Source organism: Podarcis pityusensis, assembly GCF_964106645.2.
Source record: "Podarcis pityusensis genome assembly, chromosome: 1".
NCBI lineage: Eukaryota > Metazoa > Chordata > Lepidosauria > Squamata > Lacertidae > Podarcis > Podarcis pityusensis.
In genome coordinates this window covers 22,621,633-22,638,421 of record NC_138028.1, presented here as the reverse complement: position 1 = coordinate 22,638,421, position 16,789 = coordinate 22,621,633, and positions in this window count along the sequence as shown.

The following is a 16,789-nucleotide window of genomic DNA, read 5'->3' as shown; positions in this document are numbered from 1 at the left end:
TTCTGGGCCTCATCAATAGGAGTATAGCATCTAGATCAAGGGAAGTAATAGTGGCACTGTATTCTGCTCTGGTCAGACCTCACCTGGAGTACTGTGTCCAGTTCTGGGCACCACAGTTCAAGAAGGACACTGACAAACTGGAACGTGTCCAGAGGAGGGCAACTAGAATGGTCAAAGGCCTGGAAACGATGCCTTATGAGGAACGGCTAAGGGAGCTGGGCATGTTTAGCCTGGAGAAGAGGAGGTTAAGGGGTGATATGATAGCCATGTTCAAATATATAAAAGGATGTCACATAGACGAGGGAGAAAGGTTGTTTTCTGCTGCTCCAGAGAAGCGGACACGGAGCAATGGATCCAAACTACAAGAAAGAAGATTCCACCTAAACATTAGGAAGAACTTCCTGACAGTAAGAGCTGTTCGACAGTGGAATTTGCTGCCAAGGAGTGTGGTGGAGTCTCCTTCTTTGGAGGTCTTTAAGCAGAGGCTTGACAACCATATGTCAGGAGTGCTCTGATGGTGTTTCCTGCTTGGCAGGGGGTTGGACTCGATGGCCCTTGTGGTCTTTTCCAACTCTATGATTCTATGACCACTATAATTAGGTAGAGTTAGGCTGCTGCTCAGGAGATGCCATGATCTGTGTGCCAGAGGGCCTCTCCTGCACCCCCTAAGCTAGCCTGCTGCCATCAGGTGCAGTAGAGGCTGCTTGCCCTGTTGCCAAAGTTAAAGGAAATCAAATTGACTTGTATATGTAGAATGGCTTAACAGGAATGTGGGGCTGGGTGCCCTCTTGTCTTTCACGTCGGGCAGCAAAATGTCTTGAGCCGATTCCATTGTTCCAAAAGGGAAGTGATTCCAAATCCGGAGCAGCTTTTTCCATCTGCACAAGCCTCTGCAGAAACTTCTCAATACCTTCTTATGGCCCATCAGAGTTTCTATGTCATAGCCTAAATTTCATTCACTTCAGATACATTGTGGCACAGTACTTCCACTACTGCTTGGGTGAAAGTTCAAGGATCAGCCCTGATTCATTTTCTGCTTCCACTCATGGTTCTTTGAATCCAAGCCACAGAGTTCTACATTTTATTATGTTCCGGGGTGGGGGATAAATATGTTCCTCTCTCTCTATTTTTGTCCTTTTGGATATAGGGTTGCCAGGTTAACATTGGACCAAATGTGTTTTAAAAGATAGATGGGGACATTTTGGCGAGCGAACTTTTTATACCTCAGCACTTTAGGCAACATGATAATTGCTGAACTCTTCTCTGTTTAAATAGAAACGTTTTCGTGTTGTGCAAGAACATACTGGTTTCACTACTTCCATTCTAGTACAGTCATACCTTGGTTTTCGAACAGCTTAGTTCTCGAACGTTTTGGCTCCTGAATGCCGCAGACCCAGAAGTGAGTGTTCCGGTTTGCAAACTATTTTTGGAAGCCGAACATCTGACTTCCTGCAGCCAATCAGAAGCCACGCTTTGGTTTCTGAACATTTTGGAACGGATTCTGTTCGACTTCCAAGTTATGACTGTAGTGTCACATATTAATCCTTTCCAGGAACAATGTTATTTTAGTAGCAGGCAGCCTGAATGAAATATATTTGGTTCTTAAATGTATTTCACTATAGCAGGGGTTACCTACACAGTGCTTTTCAGATGTTGTGCTGCCATCTGCCCCATCCAGCATGGCCAGTGATCATGGGGTGTGGGAGTGTGGAGGTCATAATCCAAACATTAGGAGGGAACCACGTTGGCTACCCCTGCAGTGTAGCATTTCCACCCCCCAACATTCAGATCTGTTATGGCATTTTTATCTAATGCAGGCCGAGGGCCTTCACCTCTGTACAGTTGCAATATTAGATCAGTTTTCATCCACTTTCTAATTGTTATCTCAATGAAAAGTACTTTTAAAAATATGTAACATGTTCTTTAAGTTGGCAACTAAATTATGAATTAAAAGTTACTGGCATTTCTGAAACTTAATTTTATACCTGAGGTGGTGGTGTTGTTTTTTTAAAAAAACAGGATACTAAAATCTATTCCAGATGAATAGATGTTGTATATTTCTATCTTAATCCTTAGGTGGAAACATGAGGGGTTTTTTAAATATATTGTGCTTTGTTAAATATAAACTCTCCAGTTGTACTTCATTTCTCAAACAAGTCTCCTAATTTAATATGGGCTTTTAATTCATTTGACAGTTTACTTAATGATGCAAGGATTTTCTGACAAATGTTTACTGTTACTGGTGCAGATTTATTACTGGCATCATGTAGTCACTGGTTTCCATTCCATCTTGGTGACGAAGGCAGGAGTGAAAAGCTCTTTGGGAAATACCGTATTTTTCGCCCTATAGGACGCACTTTTTCCCCTCCAAAAATGAAGGGGAAATGTGTGTGCGTCCTATGGGGCGAATGCAGGCTTTCGCTGAAGCCTGGAGAGCGAGAGGGGTCGGTGCACACCGACCCCTCTCACTCTCCAGGCTTCAGGAGAGCCCCACCGCCAGCCCCACAAGCTGGGGGACAGCGGGGAGGTGGAACGCCACCATCCTGCTGTCCCCCGACCTGGTTTGGAGGCTGGCGGTGGGGAGAAGCATGCTTCTCCCTGCTGCCAGCCCCGCAAGCTCGGGGGACAGCAGGGAGGCGGAACGCCGCCATCCCACTGTCCCCTACGTGGTTTGGAGGCTGCGGGGGGGGGAGAAGCCCCCTTCTCCCCGCCGCCAGCCCCACAAGCTCTGGGGACAGCGGGGAGGTGCAGCGCGCCATCCCGCTGTCTCCCGACGTGGTTTGGAGGCTGGCGGCAGGCTTCCCCCGACCCCAGCCCCGCAGGCTCCCAGAGCTGCCTGTTCTGGGGGTTTTTCGCTCCTGTTTTTATCACCAGGATTCAGCCATAGTCCAACCCAGTGACCACACGATGCCATCACAAATCTCCTCTTCAGGTATGCACCTATTGTACTTTTTTTGTATACAGCTTTCTATACAGCCAGGACTTAATAATATTGGGTCTAATTAACGAAACAAAGCAAATATGGAAGAACGGTTGAGGCACTTAGTGTACTAACTTGTTTTCATCTGTGTGGGCATAAATCGTACTATCACATCAGTTCACTGTGCATCGGGTTGCAGGTTTAAATGATCCCGAAACAAAATGTAATATTCAGGAGGAAGCCTCTTGCAAGATTGGTAAAGATGTACCGTAACTGGCCTTCCTTAAAGTTGTCTTTTAAGAGAACCAAAGGCAGAATTATGTGCTCCCATCCAAAGCAAACTCCCTTCCTTTAACCACAGCCCAGGCTAACTTGTTTCTTTTTAACCAGCTTCATGGTCAGGTTAAATAAACTGATTAGCTTCTGCTAAACTGGTGCCAATATATTCCTTAGCTGCAGTTGTGATGAAATGGGAGGAACTCGCTCCTAGAAAGGAAACTGACCATACAGAAGGAGTGTGTGATATTGTGGCCACCTTCCATAAGAAAATCCTGTCTTCTAGTCTTCGCTTGCTTTCAAACTGCATGCTTTCATCAGTATACGCAGATCTCCCTTGTGAATGGATGTAATGGTTGGGGCCAGTTTTGTGCATGCAATGGACAGGATATGTAAACATGGAGTTTTGTGTGCAGCCCTTATTATAAAAGCTTATGTACAGCTCTTTTGTGAAACGTCACGGCGGTGTATGGGCAGCATGAAAGCATTTTAAAGTAATCTGAAGCAATCTTTAAAATGACTGGTTACTCTTCCCACATTTAGAGTTCATGCACTCCTCAACTCTGTAGGACAATTTATGTATATTTGTACAGAGATGGCACATAAAATATTAGGCATTAGCATCCTGCTTGAGACCTGTGGTCCATCTTGTCTGATGTCTCCTGGTGCTGTAGTACAGAACTGAGGTGGGCATATATGGAGAAAGTAGTGGTGCTGTTACCTTGTACCTGTCCCCAAGGCACTGATTTAGACGCTCTACAGCTTGGGGCCAGGGTACTTTAAAGATGAGCTCACTGTGTTCTGCGGGAGAAGACAGCTTGCACCTAACCATCTTATCAGGAGGTCCATTCCACATGATATCCGAATCAGGACTTTATGTAGGGGTACCTACCCTTTGGAACTCCCTCCCAATGCATATCAGACAGCCACCTTCTCTCTTGTCTTTTTGGTACTTGCCAAAGACGTTCCTCTTCAAGTCTTCTAAAACCTTAATCCCAGTTGGTATCTGCCTTGGATTTCAACTGATTTTATGTTGCTTTAAATGGTTTCTATATTCCTATACACAATTGTTACAAGTGTTTTTATCGATGCAACTTTTATGTATGTTATTATATTGTATATCACTTCAGGATACCTCACAGGAAGCAATTCATGAATGAAATAAATAAATAAATAAATTGACTTTAGGTTTTAAAGGCTTGTCAAGCGAGCAGAACCAATGGGTGCCTTTCAAAATAAAGCATTTACAAAGGAAGAAGAGACCTCACTGAATTCTAGAAGCATCTTTTGCAACTGGGACCATAGGATGCCAACTACATTTGTAGGTAATTGCTGTCTGACCCTTGCTAGTTCATTTGGAAAAGTCAAGCGAAGCGACTTCGCTGGTCTCTAAAATAATTGTCACAAGAAGTTCTTTACTGGCCTACTGGAGTCGTCTCTGCAGTTCTTTTCACTCTTTGATAATGGCCTTGTGGAGAAAGTGTGGTATCTAGTGAAGTTAATTTTCCTAGGAAAATGCTTTGAAGGGCGAACTATATATTTTAACATCTTGGTATTTTTTAGAAAATAAGTATCTGCTTCAGCCAGTTAAACTTAACTGTGTACTGTTTTCTGTAAACTATAAGCAGCTTTAAAAGCACACACTGAGCCTTTAGATGTACAAATAAATGTGTGGAAATTTGAATTTTTCCTTGGTAGCAAAGGAAAAATCGCCTTAATGTAATGTCTTCCATTACTTTGTGGCGATCTCACACCATGCTTTGTGTAGGTAGATCTAGGTGTCTAATCCTGCTATTTTCTTCAGCACCACTGAACTCAGTTGGACTTCATGAAGGACTATGAAGTTAACGCAGTGCAGAAAGCCTGCTTAAGTTGCAGGTTTCATTATTTTGATGGCAATAACATCACCGAGGGAGACCAAATGCCTAACTTATTTTGAAACAGGGAACATTGACTCAGAAGACATTCCAAAAAACGATTGGTTAAAAAAATAATAATGTATAAACGTCATCCCCCTCTGTGTAAGAATTTCATGGCTTTTAACTTGGTTAAAGACATCTACCTACTGTATGCATAATTGTAGCAAAGAACATTTCACTGTGAAACGTTAGTAAAGTATTTCTGTAGGTTCTGTATGGAGATGGAGAAACTCGTGTTTGCCATGAGATGAATGACTCGAAAGCCTTGTCTCTTGTATCATGTGAGACATCGTGCAGAGATTCCAGAAATAAACATGCTGCCAGTTAAGACCACACCGCTCCATCAAGCATTTTGAGCAGATGTTTATATTTTATTCAAGAATTAGAGGTTTTAATGAAATCTGTACTCATTGGTGTTCAGCTCTGCTTTACTTGTACAGTGGTACCTCAGGTTAAGTACTTAATTCGTTCTGGAGGTCCGTTCTCAACCTGAAACTGTTCTTAACCTGAAGCACCACTTTAGCTAATGGGGCCTCCCGCTGCCGCCGTGCCGCCGGAGCACGATTTCTGTTCTCATCCTGAAGCAAAGTTCTTAACCCGAGGTACTGTTTCTGGGTTAGCGGAGTCTGTAACCTGAAGCGTATGTAACCTGAAGCATATGTAACCTGAGGTACCACTGTATTGCATTTGCCAACAGGATTTTATTTTTTAGTTTCCCATAGACTCTTGAAGATATAAATTGAAAATCAGTTATTCCCCCCCTCCCCAAATTGTTCTCCACCCATCTTCCAAGGAACTCAGAGCAGCCTATTGGCCTCATAACAATATGTTCTGTCAAAAACAAACACCCCTCCCTATTGAACTGAGCAGTACTATTCTAGGGCCAGCTGTTAAGAGGTTTGCAGACCCAAATAGAAGGAAGTGGCAACTCTTCAGCGAGAGCAATTGTTGTGGCAGAGCTGCCTGCGTTGCTAAGTAATTTTGTTCGTAAATGGTCTTGTACTTCTGCCACTTAAATTAATCTATACCGAGACCAGTTCTGCACAGTCTCTCCATCCAAGTGACATGATGACTATTGAGTAGCAACACTTCATCTTTTGATCATCCACTTGTCTCCTTGGATTCAGGTTGTCCAAATAAGCACAACATGAGTGTAGCGTCTGGGATAGTTTGCTGTTGTGCTTGCGCACAGCTAAGTCTGGCTGTGTGAAAATTGCCTCTAAAGATGGCTAGGGCTGGGAGATGTATCAATACATCACCCAACACCGGTTTGCAGACCACATCGACACCAGGCCTGTGGGCCAAACACAGTCTTGTTGCATGGGTTGGGGGGGGGAGTGAGGCCAAAATTTGATGCCTCCCCAGCCCACTTCTCAAAGCTGAGAAAGCACCAACTAGGCTTTGGGAAGAAGGTGGGAGAACTCTATTTTTTTATAATAATTTTTACTAGTTTTCAATTACAATAATCCAATAATAGCCTCATTATATCAATGCCAAATTATAATACAATTCCTAATAGGAATCATTCAAATACCAAATTATATAATTTAGGTGGCCCCCCGCGTGCTAGAATTGATGGTTCAATGATTTACTTTGTTTCTGCGTTCCAAAATTTTAATTGATTCAATTACATTCCAGTCGTAATAGTAATCCCTTATACAATAGCTGCAATGTTTATAACTTCTATTCGTGTTGACACATTAAATGCTTTATAAGACTACAAGTGAAGATCTAATACTGTATCCTTGTTTCTCCTGTGTGTGGCATTTATTCTGTCCATATTGTTTGTTCCTGACCTTGTAAAATATTATGCCTATCTTTTCCCGGTTGTTGCTGCTAGTCATAATGTTATTCCAAAAATTTCTCCCTCACTCAGTCCCGTGCTTCTTTGTTTTTGCAACTTTTAACAACTTGTTAATTTCTTTTTTTCTTTTTCCTTTCTCCTCCTGTGATGAGGTTGCATTTTAATATTTTAATGTTTTAATATTTTAATTGTTGTATTTTAATCTTGTTTTTAAGTTGTATTCATTCAACTAGTTTTTATTATTGCTTGTTAGCCGCCCTGAGCCCGGCCTTGGCTTGGGAGGACGGGGTATAAATATTATTATTATTATTAATTGTTAGTTGTTAATTGTTAGAGGTGGGAGAATTCTGGGACCCTGTTAGAGCCCTCACACCACCTCCCCAAATCCTAGCACCTTGCTTACCTGGCTTTGGGAAGACAGTGCAAGGGCTGCGGCAGGCGGGAAATCCAATGTTGCTGAGGGCCGCTGAGAAAGGCCTCAAGGGAGTCGTAGGCCAGAACACCTGGAGACTAGAGGGTTGGAGGAAATTAGCTTACTCTTGTCAGGGTTCGAGATGGGAGTCTTCCCCACTCCTATCTTGAAGTACCAGAGATTGACCCTGAGACCTGCTGCTCACAAAACACATACTCCACACCTGAGCTGAGCTCCTTCCCCTAAAGTTCTCAGTCCCCTTTCAAATGTGTGAACCTCCAAAAGACAGACTCCTGTCACACTCTGATCAGAACAGCTTCCCATAAGACAGCATCTCTTGACACAGCTCATGAGCTTTTATCTGTTTTTCACAACCTGGATGTGTTTATAAAACCGTTAGTGCAGAGCCCATCTCCCCTGCCTTTCTAGAATTGCCTGACTCCAACCTCGTTGCAACTAAGCAATTAAATGCACAATAAAGTAGCATTTTGAAAATACATCGCGGGGAGGGGGAGGGGGTTATATAACCGGTCTTTAAAATGATTATTTAGCAGCTGGAATTCAGAGAAGAGAGAAACAGCACCACATGACTGGGCAACGTTGCATATTAATAAACTGGCTCTGCATGGCATCTATTGTGAAGTTGGCTTGAGAGGAATGGAAGCATGTTGTAGCTTAATGCATGCTTGCTTGGAAGCAATTCCTACAAAATTCAGTGGAATTTACTCCCAAGTCAAGGATGAATGAAATTGCAGCCTTTATTTTGTCTGTTCGGATATCACCATGCAAGTAAGTGGCTGGTCAGCTGTTCAGTCTGATTGCCAGATTCTCTTGCATTACTCTTTGGATCCAGCAGCTGTGCTTTGCAGAATGCTTGGAGCAAGAGGAGGTGACTGGGCTGCTTTCTCCCTCTGCACTTTGCTGGGTCAAATAAGTTAACGTTGCATAAAAACTGCGGCAATCTGTTTTCCTCGCACGCCAGATAATCCAGCTGCATTAGCCAGACAGTCAGTCTTCCGGCTTCTGCTACTTCCATTCATGTAAGGCCCAAACCCTTTTCTCAAATTACTCCTGAGGTAAATTTCAACCAACCTGAGTGAGAAGGGGATTTTGCATATAGACCTACAGATTGTTTTACATAATTTCATTTATGATGCTTTGGAGGGCTCTCCCCTCCCCGGCTTTCATAATCCCTACGATTTGACTAATGCACAATATTGCAAATGCATTCCTACCCGGGCCAACAGCCTTTAAATCACTTGTGGATCTCTAAACCTCTTATGCTGATTAAAAGTGTTAAGGTTTTTTTTTTTTTTTATGTAACTAGAGCTAAATTTAATTTATGTTGCCGTCAAAGGAATACTCTAATATCGCCTAACATGTTCCCGATAATGCTTCTGTTGGAGTCAGTGGCAAAATCTGCAGCTGTAGTTTGATTGGGCTGTATCTGTGATCTCAGGGCTGCCTGCTTCAAGCTGCAGCATTGTAATTCTGGAAAGCTCAGGAAGTGGTGACTTAATTTCTCCCCACCCCCCACCTTGTATCATCTGTAAAACTTGTATGCAAACTATGCAAACTGGAGGAGAGTTTACCTTTCATACAAGCATGCAATCATGCATGCAATTATTTTTATCTAAACAAAAATGTTTTTAACAGGTGCTAAAAAGAATACAGCCTCATGTCAACAGCCAGGGAGTTTCAAAGTGTAAGGGCCGATTCCCAAAGAAATCAGAAGATTGATTTCTTAGAAGTGCAGAATGGATATTATGTGGCACCATTTCGACAGATGTATTCTGCCCCCCCCCGCCCCCGTTCTGACAATGCTACACTATATACAATGGTACCTTGGGTTAAGAACTTAATTCGTTCCAGAGGTCCGTTCTTAACCTGAAACTGTTCTTAACCTGAAGCACCACTTTAGCTAATGGGGCCTCCCGCTGCCGCCGCGCCGCTGGAGCATGATTTCTGTTCTCATCCTGATGCAAAGTTCTTAACCCAAGGTACTATTTCTGGGTTAGCGGAGTCTGTAACCTGAAGCGTCTGTAACCTGAGGTACCACTGTATTGTGAGAGTATTAGAATTATCAGGTTGTGCTAGAGATCAAAAAACCTCTGAATTATTCATCTCCAGAAGGAAATGGAAAAGGGCCATTCTGAAATTCATCAATGTGTGGGCTGATTGAAAACATCCAATCAGGAATGAGAGAGAATGGAAAAGGTAGATTTTGAGAGTTTAACTGCTAGATAGGCTTGGGGGGTTGTTTGGTAGGATAAACATGATGAATTCCTCAGGAAGGGTCCTGGAAAGTAGCTAGACTTGTTTTGCAGATAGGACAAAGTGGATAGCCATAACATATTTCATAGAAACTTTTGTTGGAAGAGATTCATAAGTAAAGCCTTTGTTTAAACCTGTAACAGCGTTTATGGCTGATCCTTTGCTAATGAAACCATTACGCATTATTGCTCATGAGTGTTTGTTAAATAACGTACAGTTTTGTTTCCAACACGCCTCAGCTTTACACCCAAAACTGGGAGTAAACTACCTTAGGAACCCCAACACCAAGAGTCCTCGCTGCAGATTCACAGTGTACATTTACCATTCAGAGAGAATCCCTGAATTCTGTGTTGCTTTCTACAGTAGGGGGCCAAGGATATATCTCCTCAGTCTTGGTCCTGTTGCCTTGCTCTCATCGTCACTGAGGAAGGCAGTCACAGTGGCCCAAGCAATATACCTTTGGGTGAGCTTCATCTGCCATTACTATTCAGCCTCCTGGGAATCCCTCTAAGCCAGGGTTTCCCTAACTTGGGCCTCCAGCTGTTTTTGGACTACAGTTTCCATCATCCCCAACCACTGGTCCTGCTAGCAAAGGATGATGGGAGTTGTAGTCCAAAAAAGCCAAGTTTGCGAACCCCTCCTCTAAGCTTGAAGAGAACCCCGCAGTTCCCTGGAATGCAGTTTGAAAATTAAGACGTAGACTGTAGAATGCAAATGTTGAGGCACTGCATTGACATGGAGAATTAACAGCCAGCAAGTAGGCCCTGGTGAAGAATGTGTGTTTAGAAAGAATGGCTTTATTTGAAGATGACACTTCCCACCTCCCACCTCAAGCCCTGTACTATGTAATCAGCAATTATTAATTAATTAGCTATTGTCCTTGTCACCGGCAATATTTATTATGTTGATGTTGCCTTGGTTGGAAAAGAAGCTACAGCATGTGTTTTTCCTCCCTTGGATGGGTAATTTATATGGAGTGTGAAATTTCTTGGAACGCATTCATTTCTAGTTTAATCATGTAACTTAGTGCATGATTAAGCAGGCATGAGACAGCCCTCACCCCAAACAGCACATAATTAGCTCCTTCTCGGTTAGAAATTTCTTTCTTTTTTGTTCTCTGCGTCAACTCCCTAGAAGGAAAAGTGTGGCCTGTAGAACTGCATGGGAGAAATATGGGCACATCTTCAGGTTTTTATTTTATTTACAAAATAAAAACTGACAAATCCCCAGGTCCAGCTGGCATCTACCTGAGACCTCAGATGTGAAATTGCTGACATTCTAACAAAAAGAGGTAACTCTTAGGACCCTCGTACCTACAGGACCGCCTCTCCTGGTATGTCCCACAGAGGAACTAACGGTCTTCAAATAAAAACATCTTGAAGGTCCCAGGCCACAGAGAGGTTAGGCTGGCCTCAACTAGAGCCAGGGCTTTCTCGGCCGCGGCTCCAATCTGGTGGAACGCTCTGTCACAAGAGACTAGGGCCCTGCGGGACTTGACATCTTTCCGCAAGGCCTGCAAGACAGAGTTGTTCCACCAGGCCTTTGGTCAGGGCACAGCCTGACTCCCTCCTTTGGCAATCTTCCCAGAACTTTAGCTTAATGGTTGCCATCAATTTGATTTTAATTAATTTTTATAATGAAATGTTTTTAGAATGTTGCACTATTTTATTGTTGTTAGCCGCCCTGAGCCCGGCTTCGGCTGGGGAGGGAGGGATATAAATAAAATTTATTATTGTTGTTGTTGTTATTATTATTATTATTATTATTATTAACTTGTCCCTGAAATCAGCCTCCATACCTGAAGACTGGAGAGTGGTCAGTGTAATACTTTTTTTTTTTTTTAATGACCCAGAGGGACTATGGAAATTACAGAAGTTCTTTCAGAGTGTCAACAAGCATATTGATAGAGGTGATCTTGTTGACTTTGTGTACTTTTTTGATAGCGCTCTGTTAACTTGATTCTTACATATGTTTTGATTTCTGAAGATTTAAATTTGGAGTAGATGAAGATAACATATAGAGAGGTGATGGGTAGAAGAGAGGGAGCCTTGTGAGAGAGAGGCCAGAGGCCTTTCCTCAGGGTGTGAGGTTGTGGAAGGGGGCAGGCCTCTCAGGTCAGAGCTGGGAAGACTCACTTCTTTGTATGTGGATTGAAGATTGAAAGTATAATTATGATAGGGGGCTATATACATATAATGTTGTGTTTTATTATGATTTTTACTATTTTTTTCCTCTTTCTCTTTCTTGTTCTTCTCTCTGTCACCTCTCTCGCCTTTTTTGATTCTATTTGTTCTAGATGCTATTTTATTGCATCATGATAACTTTAATAAAAATCTTTGGAATAGGTGACGATGGCAGAATTCCAGGGTTAGTGGCCAAACTGAAACACCACCATACAGTGGTACCTCAGGTTAAGAACTTAATTCGTTCTGGAGGTCCGTTCTTAACCTGAAACTGATCTTAACCTGAGGTACCACTTTAGCTAATGGGGCCTCCCGTTGCCGCCACCGCCGCCGCACGATTTCTGTTCTCATCCTGAAGCAAAGTTCTTAACTCAAGGTACTATTTTTAGGTTAGCAGAGTCTGTAACCTGAAGCGTCTGTACACTGAACCGTCTGTAACCCGAAGTACCACTGTATTGTGGGAAATGCACCTTATGTGCATTTCCCACAATGCGCCAGAACAGGGGTTGGGAACCTTTTTCTGCCTAAGGGTGACATTGCCTCCTGGGCAATTGTCAGGCTTCAGGGACCTCCCCACCCCACACTTTGGTAGTAGATAATCAGAACAAAGCGAAAGGAGTCTCTTATGAGTTAGAAATGTTAATGATCACAGCGAGAGAACACAGAATCCATTCCTGGAATGAAGGTGCTCACAATTAAGGGTTCCACCCACTTCCTCCCTAGTTCCCCCCATCACTTCTGCATCTTGTCACCTGATCTCGCAACCACTGTGCTTTCTGTGCTGCCACCTTATCTGCTCTCCTTGACCTTGGGCTGAGTAGCTGGACGCTTTCCAGCAATAGTGAATCTGTTCTCTCTCTTTCTCCCAGTTCTTCTCCTCCTGGCTGTTCCTCACCCAGTACTTCCCAGCTTCTGCCTTCTGAACTATGTCCCTCTGCAAACCACTGTTCCAAATCTATACTACTTCCCTGCTCCTGGGAATATTCAGGATCCTGATCAGGAGCAGGGGGAGGCTCCCACCATTCCTCCTCAGTGCAGCCTCAGCACAGTCCCTGACATCAATGTTCTGAGTGCCATTTGCCAGTGGAGGGCAGAGCCAAGGCAAAAGTAGGCAGAGAAATGAATATAACTTTTACATTTGTGCAGTAGGCTAATGTCCATGCACACTCAGCCTCATTACCCCCCTCTATCCTCTGTCCAAGGAAGCAAGAGGCATTATCAGAGTTCGAGGACACCTTCCAGCCAGGCAAAAATCCTCAGGGCCAAAGCAAAGTCAGTGAGGGTGTGGCCTGCAGCGAATTCTGAGGGCCATACAGAGAGGGCTGGAGGGACACATCTGCAGGCGTAAGGTTCCCACGTTGTGGACGGGAGCATTAAAAGGATGACTAGAGATAGCTGCATTGTGCTCCTTGGAATGCGAGAGAAGAAAAAATAATGGAAAGGGAGCCCAGGGCAGGTGGCATCTGAGGTGGGTTCTGTCAAGGCACTGACTGGCAGCTGCCCAAGGAAGACGAGTGCTGATGCTGAATCTGGCACTGAGTCTCCCCATTGGAAACAACTGAGACACAACATCACCATTTCCATCGCCGCATTTCTTAGGAAGAAAGCGAGTTGAGCCGGGAACCCCTGATCTTGACAGAAGTTGTTGATTCTTTCTCAGCCAACTTCAGCTTCTGAGTCATCCTTTGAATGTGAACAGAATTCAGCGGCTGATATTACAGGGTAACTGATAGTATAAACAGACCCTTTCCCACCCCGCTTTAAATATCCTAAATGATGATGTTGCTTCGTTAGGAAACCTCAAGCCTATCCCATTCAAAAATAAAACAAACAGGCTTGAAATATAATTTATGTTGCAAGCTACTTGCCACAAAATGTTAGTAAACTGACGATTACATAATTTGCTTTCCAGAAGGGATTAAGCAGGATAAAGCCAGCTCCTAATGATTATTTGTTTTGGATTAACAGGGGAGAAATGCTGGATTAGTGGGAGGTTTGCAAGAATCTGGCTTCTCTTTGCTCATCAGAGGCTCCAAGTGGCAAAAGTGTCACACCTTCAGGTCGAAAGCCCAGCCCTCTCTTCACACTTGCTGGCCTGATTGACTGGAAAGTATCACAATAACTTCCGATGGTTTCATCAGACTCCATGTGCTTTCCAGATCACAGGAGGAATCTTATGAATGTTCGTGCTCTTTGAAATGAGTCCCTGTTCTGTATTATTTTGGAAAACGTTCTCTGAAATGTTATTTATTTAAAGCATTTTTACCATGCCCTTTTACAGCCCCTCCATACATCATTTTCATACCCTCCAACATTTCCCTGATGAAAATAAGGATGTCATTATTATTATTATTATTATTATTATTATTATTATTATCCCCACCTATCTGACTGGATTGCCCCAGCCACTCTGGGTAGCTCCCAACACACAACAACAACAAACATTAAAAATCTTCCCTATACAGGGCTGCCTTCAGGTGTCTTCTAAAGGTTGTATACTTACTTATCTCCCTGGCTCAGGTGTTGCATATCTCCATACCCTCCAACATTTCTCCCATGGAGGAAAAGCAAAACATTGCAGGATCAGATTAGAAACCAGGATGGCTTCTGTAAATCTGGGTCTGTTCCCGGAAAATATGGACACTTGAACAGTCTGCCTTTGTATTGTGCATCAATGATTTTTTCTGCTTATGATGCTTGGGCCTTAGCGTGTGACTTTGCTTTCAATACTTTTTGGCCTGTAGTAATTTTGGGTTGGTTGCACTGTTTCATTTCCAGTCAGTGCATGTCCTCTAACTTCCTGCTAAAATCCTGCAATTTTTATACCACAGAGATGTTCTAGTTTATTTTTGTTCTGCTTTTATCGGGTGGCCATCTTGCCAGGGATTCTTTAGCTGTGATTCCTGTCTTGCAGGGGGTTGAACTAGATTACTCTTTGTGTCCCTTCCACCTCTGCAATTCTGTGATTCTGTGTTGCTCTATAAATCCTCCGGACAATAATAATAATGAGGCAGCGTTGGGGAAGCATGGCAGCACACAATCAAGCAGAATGAACTCACACCAGTGCACTATTATTGTGCCAGGAGCACGTTGCTGAAGACACCTGCAATAAAACACCAATCCAGAGGGGCTTTAAAAAGCTTCCAGAGCAGTTTAGAGAGAAATGAAAACAAGGAATATGGAGGGTATGCTGCTTTGGCTGTAACTGCTGCCTCCTGTCTTGTTTTTGCTGGGTTAACAGCACCGAAGTGTGTATGGTCTTTTTAACCATCTATAGCAGGGACATAGCTGTCAACGTTTCCCTTTTTTAAAGGGAAATTCTTTTATTCCAAATAGGATTCCTTGCAAGAAAAGGGAAAAGTTGACAGCTATGAGCAGGGGTCAGCAAACTTTTTCAGCAGGGGGCCAGTCCACTGTCCCTCAGACCTTGTGGGGGGCCGGACTATATTTTGAAAAAACAAAAACAAAAAATGAATTCCTATGCCCCACAAATAATCCATAGGTGCATTTTAAATAAAAGGACACATTCTACTCATGTAAAAACATGCTGATTCCCGGACCTTCCGCGAGCCGGATTTAGAAGGCCGGATCTGGCCCCCGGGCCTTAGTTTGCCTACCCAGGATCTATATTTTTTTAAGAAATACATACTTATGTTTATTATTGTTCTAGTCTTTCTGAAATTCTTGTCCTCATTTCTTTTTTTGGGGGGGTGAGAGGGGGCTCTTCATTCTGGAGCAGTCAGTATAAATATACCTGTCTCTTATTTATTTATTTATCCCCCCCCCATAGCAATGGACCAGTTGGGGGAACCTTTGGCCCTCCAGAAGATGCTAAACAACAGCTCCCACCAACCCTAGCCTGGCCATGCGTGCTGGAGCAGATGGGAGTTGTCTTCTAGCAACAGCTAGAAGACCAAATGTTCCCAACACTTGCAATAGGGTTATATGACTAGTCGTTCCACAGCATTATCTTGCAACCGGCCTCAGCGTCAGGTTGGAGAATGAAAGCTCTTACGCAGAGCAGTGAAAACTCAAATGCAGCAGTGATCAGAGCGACCATGTGCTGTTAAATGGGCCACAGGGAACAGCACACCGTGGAGCAGAGAGACCTGTGGTCTAAGTTAAGAAAGATGTGCTTTGGCACATTAAATCCAGCCCCTTTAATCTTCCAGCAGTGAGGACAGCAGATTTACATCCCCAAACAAGCTGCGTCTGAAATAGCCAGTGGGATGGAGCTCCCAGCAGGGATTTGCAGTGGCTTTGGCCAGCAGCCCACACTCAAGATATTTTCATCACCAGGGTGCTCCTGGTAAAGATCACAGCTCCAATATGAAAGGAGAGTTAAGAAATAGAAAGCATCTCCCTCGCCACTGGGATTTACTTCCTACTCTCACACTTGGCTGGGGTTACGACAGCAGTTCCCTGCCTGTCTTCTTAGCTGTTGATCTATTAGCCCAGAAGACTTAAAGAAAGGTTTAATGAACCATAGGCTGGGGAAATCACACTGCCTTTCCACATTCTTCTGCTGCAGAGTCTAGTCAGGGATGGGAGAGCAGAAAGCCCCTGGTCAGCACTTACTGAAGGGGCATGATGTAGGGATGGGGGAGCAATTTGATTTCGTTCCTATTTAAGATGAATTAGCTGAAATATACTCAGAGTCAAGAGTGGATTTCATGCTTTTTATTCAGCTCATAGTGGTGAAGAGGAATGGAAGTTCCCCCAGAATGTCTCCTTTATATACATTATTTACACAATGGGCCCCACATGATTGGCTAATTCCGGGATTCACCTGTAGGCCAATCAGGTTGCGGATTCACTTCCACCTGGAGCTGGATTGGGTGGCTCCTGTGGACCAATCAGACTGCTGCATTCTGGATCCTATTGTTCTAGGACCAATCAGACTGCTGCATTCTGGATCCTATTGTTCTAGGACCAATCAGACTGCTGCATTTTGGATCCTGTTCAACTCAGTACATAACAACCCTCCCCTCTAAGTTCCAG